We start from the raw sequence: 17,839 nt of genomic DNA, 5'->3' as shown, positions 1-17,839 counted from the left end.
GTGGATGTTGAATAGGCTTGAAATTATATGGTAACTGTAAATTAATTATATATAATCATGTCAGTACATAGCGATGGATTGTTGGTGTAAAAAGATATATACCATCAAACCATTGGTTGGTAAAGATTGTAACAGATCAAGTGTCGGTATAACTAAGAGCATCCAACTATCAGTCGCTATAAATATGTTGGTCGGTATAACTTTATACCGACCACTTACACCGTCTAATGACGTCGGTTGGTAAAGGGCTATACCGACCGATGATCGGTCGCTATAACGACTTATAGCGACTCTTCTGTAGTCGCTGTAAAAAGTGTGTGGTATAGTGGATAGCACTCGATAATGTTCGGGTTTGCAGCTCTAGCAAAGCATCAGTCCGGCTGTTTGTTTAGTTTGGTCCATCTGTCAGTCTCCAACCGCGGTTGGATTGTTGCATCGGGCCGGGGCGTCTAGTCGTGGAACAGACGCCTTGACTATTCTCGCCTGAATCCACGAGGAGTCTTCGAAAAAAACTACACGAGGAGAGAGTATATATATTTTTTAAATGTTTTAGAGAGTATATAATAAGATAATACTACTAGGCATGTTTGTGCTAGGTGGCATCGATCGACCATTACTGATCAATCAGGAGTGATCAGCCACGAGCTGCATATGCTAACTTTAATAATATGTTATCTGGGGCAGGACAAACTAATTGATAAATAAACTAATAATCGAGAATTTCAACGACGCTCAGAGATGCTGGGTGCACGAGTATAGTCCACTCCGTCCCAAAATAAATCAATTTCAGAAAATGACACCAGATAAGTATATAGTAAAAAATATTTCATGATGTATATAGTAATACTAAATTAGTGTCTTAAATATTAATGCACTTTTCTATAACTTTGGCTAAACTTATGACAATTCTAGAAGCTAACTTAATTTGGAACAAAGAGAGTATATAATTATATATGTCTATTTCAATGATCTTTTATTAGAAGTCATGACACTACCCCAGCAACTTTTTCTCCATGACGGACGAAACCGTCAGGGAAGCCCCTACTGGTTAAGATATGTATAAATAAAAAATGAGTAGTTCAAACAAAATAAGAGGAGAAAATGAGAAGAAAATTAAGAAACACGCAATAAAATATTCCATCACAGCTGTCACACGACGCGAAGAAAAATACACAGGTCTTACAAAGATTGCAAAAACAAATAGCACCGTGTTTCTTTTTAAAATCTGCAGTCCTACTATTAACCACGTCAAATTAACGGTTGATTTTGTTAGCATAATTATTTATGGCATGTGACTATATATATACATTTCTCCGGTGACTGAAACTAACATACTTTTTTATCAAGAATTGTTCTGCCCTTTTTTTTATCGTATGCCTCCCATTAAGGGCATATTCTAGGCAAAAGATTACAAAATAAATTATGAGGCACGAGGGCAGTATGACAAAATATAAATTAATTAGCATCATGCACTTTAGAAGTAGGACGCAATATTATAATCCACAGAAAAAAACTAGCTAGAAAAACTCCACAACAGTTTCGTCATTCAAGATTAATTAAGTTTAGAATTGAAAATTCTGTCATACAGCCTTCGTGCCTCATAGTTATTTCTCATTTTGGAATAAGTTATATGTCATGTCTGCAATAAAAAATATATTTGTTCCTTAGATAAAAAAAAAGCTTTGAGCAAAGCATGGATCAAAGAACATAGGTAGTCAATGGAAATGCTAAAATTATAACTTCAAAATAATAAAATTATTTTGTAAGTTTTATGGTGCAAGGCGATGATCCCCTAGTTTTATCATTGATGTGTTATCAAATGGTGTAACTAATGCCTGGTAGTATAGCCATCCTTCACCGTCTAGAAGGTTGTCGCTTGTTCTTTAATTGCGTTATTGTTTTCCTCATGGGACACAAATATATATGTACTCCATCCATCTTGCCAGCAACTTTCCTTTAATTGGAATCATGCATCTTCCGAGATGTGCCATGACAGCCACATTCTAAATCCAAACATTTAATATCCGACCGTATCTTAATCCGAATACTCAAAATCAGATTTCTGATATGTATATGAGATAGATATCAATATTCGAATGATCCGTATCTGGTTCTATGATCCGAAAAAATATAGGATATAATATGAAATATGGGAAATAATTCAGGATCACTGGTATCCGTCTGTACCGACCTGGTTTCATCCTTAGTCTTAGCCGCCAGCACAACATGTAAAAATTCAAAATGAAGATGCATTTCGTCCTTACCCTATTACCACTCCTAGTCTATATATATAAATTTAGCCACGGTCGCCACCGTCATGTCCAACGGGCTTAAACAGAAAGGTCGAGCACACGCAATTAAAGTAGGTATAGCCACCATGGAGAAGGTGCTCGTGGCCGTGGGCGTGGTGGTGGTGTCCGTCATCCTCTCCAAGCTCATCAAGTGTTTGCTCGTCACCAAGCCAAAAAAGCTTAAGCTGCCCCCAGGGCCATGGACGCTGCCGTTGATAGGCAGCATGCACCACCTCATAAGCAACCCATTGCCGCACCGGGCAATGCGCGACCTCGCGCACAAGCACGGGCCGCTCATGATGCTCTGGCTGGGCGAGTTGCCCACGGTGGTGGTGTCGTCGCCGGAGGCTGCGCAGGCGATCACCAAGACGCACGACATCACTTTCGCTGACCGTCACAGGAACAGCACCCTCGGCATACTCACCTTCAACGGGTGCCTGGTGTTCGGGAGCTACGGCGAGAAGTGGCGCCAGCTTCGCAAGCTCTGCATGCTACAGCTGATGAGCACCGCCCGCGTGCACTCGTTCCAGCGCATCCGTGAGGAGGAGGTGGCACGGTTCATGCAGAGCCTCGCCACGTCCGCCGCTGCCGGCACCGTGGTCGACCTGTCCAAGATGATCTCTAGCTTTGTCAACGACACCTTCGTCAGGGAGTCCATCGGCAGCCGGTGCAAGTATCAGGACGAGTACCTGGATGCCTTGGGCACTGCGATCGGGATGATCAGGAACTAAGCGTAGCTAACATCTTCCCGTCATCTAGGCTGTTGCAGAATCTTAGCACGGCGCCACGCAGAGCGATGGCGTGCCGCGACCGGATGACGCGCATCGTTGGGCAGATCATCCGCGAGATGAAGGAAGCCATGGACCGGGGTGACAAGGCTTTAAACGAGAGCTTGATATCTGTCCTGCTCAGTCTGCAGAAAGAGGCCAGCTTGCCCATCGAGCTCACCGATGACATCGTCATGGGGCTCATGCTTGTAAGTCGTACGCGTTCCTAATTTCTCATCACTGGGCCTTAATTTCTTCTCCTCCGCCGTCTTATTCTCTTGATTATCATCTGGTGCCGCTGGTGCACATATGTATGATCGATTGCTGCGTTCATTTGTTCTACTGCTAGGAATTGTTTGGCGCGGGCAGCGACACCTCGTCGACCACGCTGACCTGGTGCATGACAGAGCTAATCCGGTACCCGGCTACCATGGCCAGAGCACAGGCCGAGGTCCGGGAGGCCTTCAAGGGGAAAACCACCACCATCACCGAGGACGATCTCGCCAGGGCAAACCTTAGCTACCTCAAGTGTGTGGTGAAGGAAGCTCTCAGGCTGCACTGCCCGTTGCCGATCATCCAACGCAGATGCCGTGAGACATGCCAGGTCATGGGATACGACATTCCTAAGGGCACATGGGTGTTCGTCCACGTTTGGGCCATTTGCAGGGACGCCAAGTACTGGGAAGATGCTGAGGAATTCAAGCCAGAGCGGTTCGAGAACACCAACCGAGACTACAAAGGGACAGACTATGAGTTTCTCCCATTTGGGTCTGGCCGCCGAATGTGTCCAGGAGTAAACCTTGGATTGGCCAACATCGAGCTTGCACTGGCGAGCCTTCTGTACCACTTCGATTGGAAGCTACCGAGCGGAGTGGAGCCTAAGGATGTCGACGTTTGGGAGGCTGCAGGACTGGTTGGGAAGAAAAAGACAGGCCTGCTTTTGCACCCTGTCACCCGCATATCTAATTAACGCCAACGGAATATATACGCTGCATGAAACAGTATTACGGGCTTTGTTAATGATATTGGGATATAAATTTGGTGCGTCGTCTATGTACAATCTCTATCGTCTCTATTCTGAAATAAAATATACAAGGGAGCTAGAATTCTTGTATACCTAAAAATCCCTTATATTTCACAACACAGGAAGTCAATCCAGTCAAGGCTTGTAATACAAGGGGAAATGAACTTTGTGGGAGACCGTCCTTGATTCCTGAATTGTGAGACTAGTCTTGTAAATGGTAAGTCTAGGCCTAGTGGGACCTTTTGTTGTATCTTTCTCTTCTTAATGAAAAACATGTTTAGGCATGGTCCGAAAAAAAATCCATTCGGTTTGACCATGTTTGTTATTATAAACACTCTTCGATTTTCTACTCATATATTTTCTTGTAAGGGTTATATATAACAAAAGTGAAGGACTCGAATTACGGTGTACTCGTACACAAACATAGCTCACTTGGTTGGATTTCTTCTTGTATAACTTGTCCACTCAAGTTCCTCACATGGGTTGCTAGCATTTTCCTAGTGTACGAGGGAACGGCTCCGGCAATGCAGATCAGCATATCACGTATAGGGAATTAGGTGGGTAGCACATAAGACACAGATTCATACAAGTTCAGTTACAGGGTACCCTACGTCTAGTTGAGAAGATCTCTTATCTCATATGCTCCGTGTTTACAGGAGCACTGATATCTAGTTGTCTAGAGTTGGTATATATGAACTTGTGTTGAGATACCGATTGGGGGCTCCCTACCCGGCCTTACATAGTTTGGAAGGTAGGGTTACAATCTGAGTCCCGATCGGCTTACATGAAGGTTTTCTAGTTTGTTACAAGGAAATCTATGTACACAATCGGTGATTCCTCATGCGCTCCGGTCACCAAGCTCTATACATCAGGTTGCTTATCCACCAAGTACGATGATGTACCCTGTCTCAGTTGGGCCTCATCTTCGCCATCCTCGGGCTACCCTAGTTGTAGCGAGCTCCCACATGGGCAGTGAGGTACCCTAGGTCCATATCACCGATAGTAGCCCCCAAAGGACTTGAGTGATTAGCCAGCCGATGGCTTTGTCCTTCGTGTGCCTACATGCCCATGTTGTCTTTGTCTTTCCAAATATTGTGTATCACTAAGTCCTGTTAAAGATAAGGATATGCAAACCAAGAATCCGATGCGTCCTATCTTCCCCGCCCCGTCTGTTACACTCGTGACCCGCGTGGGTCACTGATCTTGACATTTCGGTTCACCCCTCCTTCGTCTTCAAGGCTTGGCTATAAAAACAGCTATATGGTTGGTGTCTTCTGTGTTTACACCACATGTTCTTCATCCTTGAAGTTTTCAAATCTAGTGAACACCTTTGTGTGTCTTCACCCTCATGGCATCCTTCTTCCCCCAACACCACCCATCCGGTGATGACGCTGGGAAAAGGATCTTCGGGCAAGTCTCCTCATGGGCATCGAGATGCAGCAAGGGCTGCACAATCTAGATGCTAGAGCAATGCTTGTGAATTGAGGGGGTCAAACTTCGATAGATGGCGGGTAATGACTTGACCTAATAGTGACTCTCTCGTTCTATCATTGTTGGGTCTAGCACTGGTAGTGATAGGAAGGTCCATCTCTACGAATACTCTTCATCAGTTCAATCTCGGTAGTGACCCCAAATTTGAATCCATAGATCTGGAGGGAATAGTGCAATTAGTGTGCTAACGTAACGTCACACGTCTGCTGCGTGGATAAGCTTCGCATGGGCAACTGGGCATCCAGATGCAACTATGCCAGCCACAACAGGCGTCCGCACATGACACACCCTGCCCAGTGTCCGGACTCTGAGCTAACAAACCACTCTTTTCCTCTACTACTAGTACGTATATAAAGCTCCCATCGCTCTGCCTCCATGGCCGACAAGCAGGAACACCAGCAGCAGCAGCACACAAGTTCCCATGGCCACCATTTCCTAGTGGTGGCCTACGGCATGCAGAGCCACGTGAACCCATGACGCGCCCTAGCTCACCGTCTCGCACGGCTCATCCACATCGACGTCCGCTCTATCCTCGTCACGCTCTCCGTGCCGGTAGCCGCCCAATGCCGCCTGTTCCCCACGCCATCATCAACCGGAGGTGGCGAGGCAGAGGAGGCCTGCAGCTACAGCGATGGCGTCATCTCCTATGTTCCCCACTCGGACGGCTTGGACAAGGCGCCGCCCCAAGGCCGCCGAGGACTGGGCCGCAGGCGCCACGTCACCGCCAAGAGCCTCTCCGCCATTGTCGCCGGCTTCGTCCTAGGTGGGAGGCCGGTCACATGTATCGTGTTCACGATGGTGGACAAGGCGAGGGACCATGGTATCCCCTTTGCCGTACGGACAGGATCCAGCCGGCCACCGTCCTCGCCACCGAGTACCCTACTTCCACGGCTACCGCAAGCTCATCGCCGGCGACGACCCCATGCACGAGGTGATCATGCCCATCCTATCCAGGTCCGGTACTTCCCGTCCTTCCTGCTCGACATGACAGGCAGCGTGCTAGCCAGCACCCTCATGGAAATGTTCCGAGAGCTGTTCGAGAGCATGGACCAATGGTGGCCCAAGGTGCTCATCAACACACTCGAGGAGCTATAGAGGCGGATGTGCTCGCGGAGATGAAGCGGCGCCTGGATGTGGTCACCGTCGGCCCCATGGTGGGGTCCTCGACGGACGCACGGATCCATCTGTTCGAGCACGACGACGTCGACAAGAAGAGGTACATGGGGTGGCTTCGTGCCCACCCGGACAGGTCGGTGGTGTACTGGTGTATGTGTCGTTTGGGAGCGTGACGAAGGTCACCAGGCGGTAGATGGACGAGGTGGCTTCAGGGTTGCGGCAGTGTGGGCGGCCATACTTGCAGGTGGTGCGCAAGGACGGGTCAGCGACGGCGACGGCAATGAGAGCAGCCACCATGGCTCGGGCTCGGAGTCAGAGAACAACCAGAGATGCCACTGCCAGCAGGGGATGGTTGTGGACTGGTGCGACCAGCTGGAGGTCCTGTCGCACTCGGCGGTCGGGTGCTTCATCTCGCACTGCGGGTGGAACTCGACGGTGGAGGCCATGGCGTCCAGCGTGCCGATCGTCGGTGTGCCGAACTCGTTTGACCAGCCAACGAATGCGTACTTGGTCGAGGAAGAGTGGGAGGTTGGCATCAGAGGAGAGCGAAACAGCGATGGTGTGTTGTCAGGGACAGAGCTGGCTAGGTGCATTGAGTTGGTCATGGTCATGGGTGATGGTGCAAGAGCAGTGGCGATAAGGGAAAGGATAAAGGGGTTCAAACAGAGCGCAAGCAGCAGCAAGTACAGGCGGATCTGTGGAGAGAAACCTCCGTGACTTTGTCAAAACATTCCAAGCTCCTGAGTCCCGACACATTTTGCATAAGACGAAAACAGTATAAATAAAGCCGTAGTGAGAATACAACTGATCTGCAGGTCCTTTCGTGGCACAACCAAATTAGCTGGATCGGAAGATGGATCCCTTCATCTCTATGCGTTAATTAATTACTTCTAGTAATATCTCTCTCTTAGCTCACTAGCACATAGAATTATGATAGTTATTATCTTTTCATTAATTTAAGCTATCCATGTAAGTCATTATCCACGTCAGCAGCTTACTATCCACGTCAGCGGCTCACTATCCACGTGAGACAGCACTCAATTATGTTTGGGTTTGCAGCATAGCAGAGCATCGGTCTGGCTGTTTCTTTTTTTTTATTTGGTCCACCTGTCAGTCTCCAACCGTGGTTGGATTGTTGCATCGGGGCGTCCGGGGGTGGCTTTGTATTGGAATCACGAGTTCGACAAAATCACGAGCAACCAGAGTTTTTACAGCTCTAGGAATGGAGAAGATGCCACTGCACACGAACTGTTCCCTCAGCATAAAGCGAGTGTCCCTCAGCATAAAGATATGGCGCGAGTGCCGTCTACCTGTTCAATTGGCGCGAAGGCCCTGTCGGCCACTCCTTCGGCTAGGTCAGACAACCTGTGACACAACAGGACAAAGGACTTCACCAACTCTAGGAGCAAAGGGCTCTAGGGCCCACTCGTCAGCCCCTCCAACGGGGGCCCTTGCAAGCCAAGGAAACCTCAAGAAGGTTCACCCGGGGAGGCTGTGCCGCAGTAGACAGCTCCTGACGATCAAATGCTAGAATGGTGGCAGCGACGTCAGGAGGTGATTGCGGCTTTGTCGACACCTCCCTACACGACAAGGCGAGGTCCATCCATGCTGCGGCAGAGGACTGATGCACCATGTGCATAGACCATAGACTAGAACAAACGTACACCAGCCCTCCTTGGAATATAAGGGGAGGGACGACTGCTATAGAAGGGGGATGATTCCCAAGAGAACTAGAGAACCTTAGCTAGAGAAGGCCAGTTTCTTAATCGCTGAGGAAGAACACCGACGAACACTTTGATAGCACCAAGCGATCCCCTACCAAACTCTTCTGATTTCCACCATTGTAATCCTTTGATTGGCCATTCCTAACACGAAGCTTACTATACTGCTGGACGTAGGCTCAGAGCCGAACAAGGATAAATCGATGTGTCTCTTTCGTGTTTTGAGTGTCCAAGCCACTGGAGACCCACACATTGACTTTCAATGGACAACCACGATGCTTGTTACGAACCCACGATAGCTGGCACACCAGATAGGGGACTGCGTCATTGGAGGACACCGGGTACTCTCCCGTGATGATTTCCGCTGGAAGGAGTGTGTCTCTGATGCCGACAAGAAGAAGATCCATCCTCTACTCCAAACGATAGTGGTTCTGAAGGAGGCAGGCCTGACTACTGTGGGCATAGTCGCTAGCTTTTTGATGTGGCGGATCCAGCCCTTGCAGCAATCAGGCCATTTGTACATGTGTTCTTTTATCACCCTGGGCTTAGCTGCCATCTACTAGACCATTTGGCGAATTAGAAATTTGGTGTGCTTTGAGAACAAAAGGATTAAATCGCCTACTGAGATCATTTGTATGATGTGTTCTTTTATCACTTATTGGGTAGATCTTCAGAAATCCGAGTTGGAGGCGCAGGTTATTCAAGACGTGGAAACTATCAAGACGGTGGCTCTATTCTTTCACAGGAGAAGCAGGTGCAAGACGAGAGGCAGATGGTTCATTTTGTTGGTTAAGTTTGGTCACAAAAACGATTTGGAGATGCAGATGCAAGGCGAGAAGTAGTTGGTTCCTTTTGGTGATCAAAGGCTAGTTTTCTTTGGAAGTTCCAGTCTCTGCGTGATGTGGCGGCTTGGGCCATGTATCTGGAGGCTCTGTTCTGTATGATGTTCTTAGACATTTTGCTTATTGGCTAATGTTTTGTTCGTGATGGCTGACCCCTGGTGATCAACATTGGGGAACCATTTTGTTGTGGCATTTTTAATTTATGCTTGATCGTATCATACTGAACGTTGTAGTTTTGTTAAAATCGTAATGAAATTCGGTTGTGACCTGTGTGAAAAAAGTAACCGGATCCATGAAATTTGTGGACTTCTTTGATCTGTCCTCACACTACTATAGAAAAGGTCTAGTCCTACCCATTCTTGTAAGGCATGGTCCAGTCCTACCCATTCTTGTGAAAAAGGTCCTAGTTGTAAGGATTAAGGACCTACAAGTAATTTGCAATACATAGGGGTTGGTAGAAAGATTGTCTTCTCCCACGGTCCCACCTCTCTTATAAATACAGCCCAAGGGACAAAGATTAGTGGGTTCCCCTCACTCACAGCCAAACTCTAGCATTCTCTCTCTCTCCTATTTGAGCCAAACCCAACAAGCTTCAATTAAATTGTAGTGTGTTTGCATGACCATTTGATGAGCAGTCAACCTCCCTTCAGAGCAATGTTAATAATATAGCCAACTGCTGGTTGTAAGGATCTTTGCAGCCCATATCTCCACCCATCCATATAGTAGTTAGCTCTTCACTATTAACACATGGTCCACTTATCTCTCTCACAAAGTTTTTTTGGTTCTTGTGTTAAACCGGCTGTAAGCTTACAACCTGCTTCTCCTCTCTCTCCTTTTCTTTCTCCACCTCAGTATTCAGCCTGCTTACTACTGTTTTTATTACTTGCTCTCAAGCCATCGAGCGATGAGGGGGCAGTGGCATGCTGATGTGCCGTTGCACGCTGCAACAGCCCAATAGCTCCCTCACGATTTCGGTATTTGGCGATGTAGACTTGACTTTTGTTCATGAGTCGGCACAAATAAACTACTTTAGTTTGAATCAAAACTATTAGGCGATAGGCAGTGAGTGACAAAGAATATTAGGTGTAATGGCATGACATTACAAACGGTTGATCTAGATGGTACCGTGACATTACAAACTCTAGAATATAAAATGAACGACAATCTCGTGGCACAATTATCTCCACCACAAAAGCAACTCACGCCTGATTCCCGCAGCCTCCACATCAGCTCCACATCTATCTAATTCCCCGCAGCTATGTTGTGACACAGGCATCCCTAGCAACCGATCCATCTCATACTGCAAGGGTTGCTGCGGGGTGACCATGGAAGGGTTGAAGGGTTGCTGCGCGTGGTGCTACGATTGGATCTGGACAGTCTTGGGGTGTTGTGGATATTGTGTGTGGACCGGTTCAGTCTTGAAGGGTTGCTGCGGGCCTCGGTGCCCACTTAACAAGAAGTGGTCCTTACCCAAGAAGGTACATATTGATCAGTTTGTTTTACCAAAGAAGTAGTAGTTAGAAAACATAATCCTGGCTACTTTTCACAGGCCTTGTAGATTTCTTGGATAGCGTGGCCACCGTAGCTGTCATGGGACCTTATCCCTGAACATCTATTGTGCCACCTATTTTCTGGCATGGGCTCCGAAGAATAGCATATGCATCCCTGGGACGCACCAGACATTTTCTGAGTCCTTCAAGAACTAGGCAAAATTGATCGTCATCTGCCTCCCCTTCATGATGTTTCTAATGACTCTGTACATGGCAGGACAAGCGAAGGCCCAATAAAAAGATCTCGGTAGAATTGGGTGGTTGTTGTGGCAATTATTCTTGAGGTGGTGTATGTGATGTCTATGGGAGGCTTGATGACCGTCTGCATGTCAGCTAAGTAATGGACACAAGTCACTTTTGTCAATGGAATCTTATCACTTATCCTCTTCATGGCCTGGGGATGCTGCTGTTTCTACCCGAAGTTAAGGAAAGGTCTCTGTTTTCTATTACTTTGTTGCACTAAATACAATTTGTTTGTTGCACTAGTTGTTGTTGTTGTGTGTGTGTGTGGGAGGGGGTCCACCAACTAGCAACTAGGAATGAGTATTATGGCCTGACATTCTAAAAAGAAAGCAAACCACCTAAGGACTTCGACCAATGCACACGCTCTTATTTTTGTCGCTGGTCTGCCGGGAAATTAAGTACAATGTTTCCTGCTATTAAATAAGTCATTTTGCTTTTTTTTTGCCTGTTTTGGCAAGAGGGCATGGTTGAGGGGTATTCAGAAATGTGGATGCATGATTGTCTTTTTTTTAGCAAATGTTACATTGTCAACTCTATGCACCTGCTCCTAGGAGGTAATATCTCATCCTAACCGTTTTATGTTTGAACTAAATGGATGGTCTACATTGACTTCGGAGTACCGTAGAAATTGACATGTCTGTTGGACCTCAAATGGACAATCTCCAAAACTTGGGATTCAGGACCTCGTGCTCTATTAATTATGATAAAGGGGGGATTTTGGCTATTGTACGCACTCATCGTTTTTTGACGTGTCAAGCCTCTGTAAATTTCTTTGTTATGGAAAATCTATGTCCCTCCTGTGACTTATGTTTATGATTTCTTACAACAAAATAATGACTGCTGATAGTTTGGTGAAAAGAGGAGCTGTTAAACTTTTAAAATGTTGCTTCTGTAATGGGTATGAGTCATTGTGTCATTTTGTTTCTTGAATGTGCTGTGGCTAGCAGTTTATGGGATCATGTTTCTCAGTTTGTACTGGTTTTACAATTGGCGCTAATTGTGAAGATAATGCTAGTAGGGGATTCAGTCCAATAAAGTATGATGTCTTGAATGATATTTCTGGTGACTGCTTTGTTGTTTTTTTTAAACGAAGATTGATTTGTTTGTAATAGTAGTTGTGGTGGTAGTGGTGCTCATGGGGTGTGGGGGGGGGGGGGGGGGGGGGGGGGGGCAGGCAAGAGGGCACGGTTTAGGGGTATTCAGAAATGTGGATGCATGTTTACGTTGTCAGTTTCTAAAGCAAATGTTACATTGCCAAATTTGTGCACCTGCTCCTAGGAGGTAATAGCTCATCCTAACCGTTTAGATTCAAACTAAATGGATGGTCTACATTGACTTCGGAGTACCGTAGAAATTGACATGTCTTTTGGACCGGCAATCTCCACAATTTGTGATTCTGGGACCTGGTGCTTTATTAATAATGATAAAAAGGAAATCGTGGCTATTGTTTGGGATTATGTTTCTCAGCTTCTATTGGCTTTAAATTTATTGCAAATTGTGAAGATATTGCTAGTAATGACTCGGTCATTAAAGTAATGTATGATGTTTTGCATATTATTACTGCTGGGACTGTTTGGGGATATTTGGCTAACTAGATAATGGCATTATCACAATGTAGCCTGTCACCCTAAAAGAAAAAGGAGCAAATGGAAGGATTCGACCAATACACATGCTGCTCTGCTGGGAAAATAAAAAGCACCATGCACTGCTAGTAAACATATAATTTTGGTTAATCTTTTTATGCTCTTTGCTTGTGCTGGCAAGAGTGCAAGGTTGAGTTTCACACAAAATGGTCATACTGTAGGTATTCAGAAAGGTGGATGCATCATTATGTTGTCTTCCTTTCTTAAAAGCAAAAAAATTACATTGTTGAATCTGCCAACTCTGCTCTTGTGTAGCTCACCCATGTTTTCTATTACCTTTTGCAGTGGTTGAGGTCCTGTATTAAATGTATGTGTTGCTGGGGATGCCTGTGTCACGAGATAGATGAGCGGCATCGGGATGATGTGGAGGGCCTCTCGGGCGGGGGGTAATCAGGCGTGAGTTCAGTGGAGATTCCCGTGGCACTTGACTGCCTGGATTTGTAATGTGGAGGTGTTGGTAATGTGCCACGTTACTTTTGGTCCCTCTCCTTCCCACTCCCACATGCATATTTCCTTCGTATCTCTTCTTTTTTCTTTTTCTCGAGGCCTAAATACTATGTATGTTGGGTGGGACAACATGTTTCACCAAAAACTCTGCATTTATTATTAAAACTAAAAAAGACATAGTTTACAAACGGAGTATCTAAATTGAATTATGATTGCTCTATTTTGTATATTACAATAAAAACTTCAAACAAGACGTCGCTTGAATATATTTTTGATTTAAGACATTTTCTCAAGAAAACAGAGCCTTCTTCATACATGATGTATTTTCTCACTGTTCTATAGCACCCACCACCCCCATTGTGATGTTTCATGGCGTAACTTTTTTGTTCCTTTATATTATTATTTTGATTTATTTTTTGTTCTATTTAAACTTTGTATATTTTATTTTTATTTATTCTATGATGTTATACTAAGGGCGTATTTGTTTCCCTGGACAAGGGTGGCTCGTGTGGCTGGCCAGAGACCGGCTGGATTGGGACATGCTTACCGTGTGCAACTACTCGTGTTTGTTTCGGTGTATGAAGCTAAGCCAGGCTGAGGACCGAATATTGTTCGGTAGGCTGCACAAGCGAATACGACTATCCTGCATCAGCTCATCGGTAGAGTTACCCCTTTCTTCTTCCCAGCACCTACCACTGAGACATTTGCACAAACACCTTGAGGACATGGACTTCAGCCGGTGACCAATCCAATCCATGGCTGCGCCATAGAGACAGAGGGTACAGACAAAGGAAGAGAAGAGAAGGGAGAAGGGAGAAGGGAGAAGGGAGGGAGCATGTCATCGTCTTCCCTCAACCCGCGGGGCGGCGCCGCCCACGCCTGCGGCCTGCTTGCCCGAGGCAAAGCGCAATGGGGACGAGTTGCAGGTCGAAGTACTGGTTCTGGATCTTGGCCGCAGTGGTGGGGCAGCGGTTTGCGAAGAGGAGCAGCTCCTGCGTGAAGCGGCGAGGAAGAGGTCGAGGAGTGGGAAGGGCAGTGGCGCGGCGAGCGGCACGAATGGCGTGAGGCGGCGGAGGTGCTAGCGGCCTGCACGCCCGCGGCAGTGGTGCCTACCCCTGTGGCCTGCAGGGCAGCGTGGGCCGCACCTGTGGCTCGCTCGCCGGCGGCGGCCTGCGGTTCGTGATTTCGTTGAGAAGACGGGGAGGAGGTAAGAGGCACCGAGGTGACAGAAATCACTTGTTGCTGCCTCTGTTGCGCCCGCTCGGGGCGCTCGGGAGAAACGAAAAAAAATCGTTCCCCCAGGGCCAGGCTAAGGGGTGCTTTAGGGAGCGTGCAGCCCTAGGGTGCAGTGGCCCAGTTGGGCCTGGCAAACAAACGTACCCTAAGTTCATCGTTCATGACTAAATTGGCAAGATTGACGCAAGGGCAAGGCAGTACGGTGGGCTCCTCCACACCCACCAGGAAAGAGGGCCGACAAAGAGATTTTATGCCTCTAGTAGGGGCCCTACTAGAGCTCGTTTTTTTCTCGGACCCTCAAATTTTGTTTTGAGGGCTTAAGGGGGTGTTTGGTTTCCCACTGCGCGTTGCCACGCCTCACTTGTGGCGCGCTATGCATGCAAAAGCTGATGTTTGGTACAGCATGTAGGTGCGACAGCCCACAACTTTTATTTTGCTAGTGTAAAACCAAACCACGTCACATGTGTGGCAGCCATTTTTAGGGCGACGACATAGCGTGCATGGCCAGTTCTAGCTGGGAACCAAACACCCCCTAAGTAGGGGCTTTGCTAGAGTTTTTTAACATCCTTATCTTTAGGAATCTATGCACAAGGCCCAATGCATGGAGTTCCACGTGCGAGGAACCAAACAACCCTTAGATATCAAATCCATATGTATTCATTCGATCCCATTTACAGATCAGATCTATCCGCATTCGAGTCTTGATATTCAATGTCTAATACCAAAATAAATATATCTAATACTTAAATCATACTCCCTTTATCCTATAATATAAGGGATCCATAGTTTAAAATTTATACCAAAATAGAAGGTATTTTAATCATGAACCTCCTCCCTCCTCTATCTTTTTTGGCAAGAAATATTGAGATTCCTTTTAAACTTAGTTTCACCCAAAACAAACAACATTGCTTTTTAGAGAAAAACAAACAGCATTAACTAAGAAAAGTAATAACCGAACTATTTCATCCTAACTAGTGAGGGACAAGGTGATCTGTTGTGAGACTTCTCATTTTGTCTGAAAGTCACTTGGATCCTTTCTATTACAACATGAGGGAGTACACGTGCAATATCGTCGACATCATTCGTATCTTGTCGGAGATAGTTGACATCATCCGTATTGGAATACAGATTTGAAAAAGGTATCTCAGCTTGTATCCAAATCTATATTGGATATGTTGTACCCAGAAGAGGGTGGTTATGCTACTACGTGCCATATGGAGGGCTGATGTGCAAATAAGCCAGCGTCTAAAGCTGTGTCACAACTCACATCACAACGGAGATGAAGCAGGTGCAATCGAAAGAGGATCGTTGACCTTCTTGCCATATTCAGGTACTGCCGCGAGGATGAAAAGGCATCTTCAGATATTTGTTAGGCACCCACAAGATAGTTTTTTTTATTTCATCACACCTATCAAGATATTTGTATACTAGTAGAAACTTGCCATTTTTAATTATATATGCAGTTATGCACATGTGCAACTGCAAAGAGAGTGCTTGTACGTAATATTTATTGACGCTTGTCATTATCTCTTCATTCACGGGTCTATGCTGCACCCATGTGTGTAAGTTACACTGTAGAGTGAGTGCAAAAGATTGAAACATAGGAGTATGCTGCAACAAGCCAACAATTATATCCTAAATTGTACTTTAGTCATGAGTCATGACTTGTTTGCTAAAATAGTTTCCAAGTCTGAGGAGGGCGAAACAGCGATGCTGTGGTAACAGGGACAGAGCTGGCAAGGTGCATTGAGTTAGTCATGGGTGATGGAGCAAGAGCAGTGGCGGTAAGGGAAAGGACAAATGGCTTGAAAGAGATGGCGCAAGCAGCAGCCAGTACAGGCGGGTCTGTAGAGAGAAACCTCCGTGACTTTGTCAAAACATTCCAAGCTCCTGAGTCCTAGACTCTAGGTAAATCAATAACTTAGTCATATATGCTCCACTCAAGCTGAAGTGTTTACCATAGCTCAAGCTTACATGAGTAGCCTACTATAAAAATTTCAGCACAATTGGAGCACAGGAGCTGCAGTTATGAATTAAACACAGAAACACAGATGACAGCCAGAAAAAATTAACACAAAAGCATGCCATATTATATCTATTGCATGATCTACTCACGTGGAGTCTAACAAAACTTGTTTTTCCCTTTTACGATTCTTCTATGATTTTATACAAATTTTCAAAGTTTGAGCCAGTTTATGAAATAAAACAAAAAAGAGCACGTGGCGCACATCAGCGGCCACACACAGAGTCCTATGTGGCCAGCTTTTTATGGCGGCTAGGACGTAGACAAAGTTCATGAACTCAGATGATCGAAAAAAATTCATGGACCTAGGTGAGAAGAGGAAAAGTTGCAACATGAGAAATCAATCATTGTAACATCTCAGTCTGTTTTGCTACATGGAAAATCAGCAGAATGCAACATCCAATAGCCAACTACTGCAACATCAAAATAAAGAGATGGCAACACTCTAATCAACATAAAAATGATTGCTACTACACACCATGAAAATCATCACTGGCAATACCGCAACACCAAACATGCTAGTTGTTGCAGCAACATGAGCACCAACAATCATGTGACGAAACATCTAGTTTTGTTGCAGCAACATGAGAGATCATCTACTGAACATTAGAATTTGTTATCGAACCATGAGAAATCTCCTGACGCAACATAAAAAACAAATGCAACATCCTAAAACCATATGCTGAGCGATAGTGGCCGTAGATCCAAGGAGGGTGCAGATCTGGGCCTCCCTGAGCAGCACAAAGTGTCCAGCTTAGAGCATGAGGATAGCAGCAACAGATAGACTCATAATATGCAGGCTTGCCAATGGAGGAAGGTGGACGGACGTAGCAGAGAGAGAGAGAGAGAGGATGTTGCTTGCTTGCTCCTCATTCCTGACGGGAGCTGTTGCTAGAGAAGGAAAGCGGGTGAGGGACGTCATGGAGAGGGAGGCTAGAGCTTGCAGTAGGGCGCGGTGGAGAGGGTGGCCGGCGTCAGGTAGACGACGAGCAAGAACTCGGAGCGAGCAATGTCAGGTGAATCACAAGAGAGTCCAAAGGACTGTAGCCCAAGTGGTTAGGGAATTCCGGCGGCACCCCTCAGGTCCTAAGTTCGACTCCCCATGGGAGTGAATTTTAGGCTGGGGGGCAACAGATTCCGCTACGTCAGGATAGGAGCGGGGGTTTCTAGGGTTTTCTCGATCTATTTGAGAAGATCATCATTCTTCTTAAAAAATGCCCGGTGGTCGTCGTACCCCCGCAGTCGAGTTTTTTTTTTAATCACGAGAGAGGAAAGCAGACGACTAGTAGGGAGATTTTGGAGAGAAGCTGGTTATCACACCCCAAAATTTTTGATTTTGGGTTGTGCATAGAAAACACTAAGTAAAGTAAATGATTTCAATATTGATATGAAATTTTCCAATATTAGTTTAAGTTTCTGAAAGTTTAGATGTAGAATAATGTGGT

The 17,839-nt window shown here is 45.9% G+C and overlaps 2 pseudogenes; both read left to right on the top strand.

Annotated features, from left to right (window-relative positions):
* The first annotated feature begins 2,377 nt into the window (after positions 1-2,377).
* On the top strand, positions 2,378-4,028 carry LOC136534456 (zealexin A1 synthase-like; annotated as a pseudogene).
* A 1,920-nt stretch (positions 4,029-5,948) lies between these two features.
* LOC136534455 (cyanidin 3-O-rutinoside 5-O-glucosyltransferase-like) lies at positions 5,949-16,272 on the top strand (annotated as a pseudogene).
* Positions 16,273-17,839: the final 1,567 nt, after the last annotated feature.

This window comes from Miscanthus floridulus, unplaced genomic scaffold, assembly GCF_019320115.1.
Source record: "Miscanthus floridulus cultivar M001 unplaced genomic scaffold, ASM1932011v1 os_1957, whole genome shotgun sequence".
In the NCBI taxonomy this organism is placed as follows: domain Eukaryota; kingdom Viridiplantae; phylum Streptophyta; class Magnoliopsida; order Poales; family Poaceae; genus Miscanthus; species Miscanthus floridulus.
Note: the sequence above shows the minus strand (reverse complement) of the source record. Positions and strands in the feature narration are given on the sequence as shown.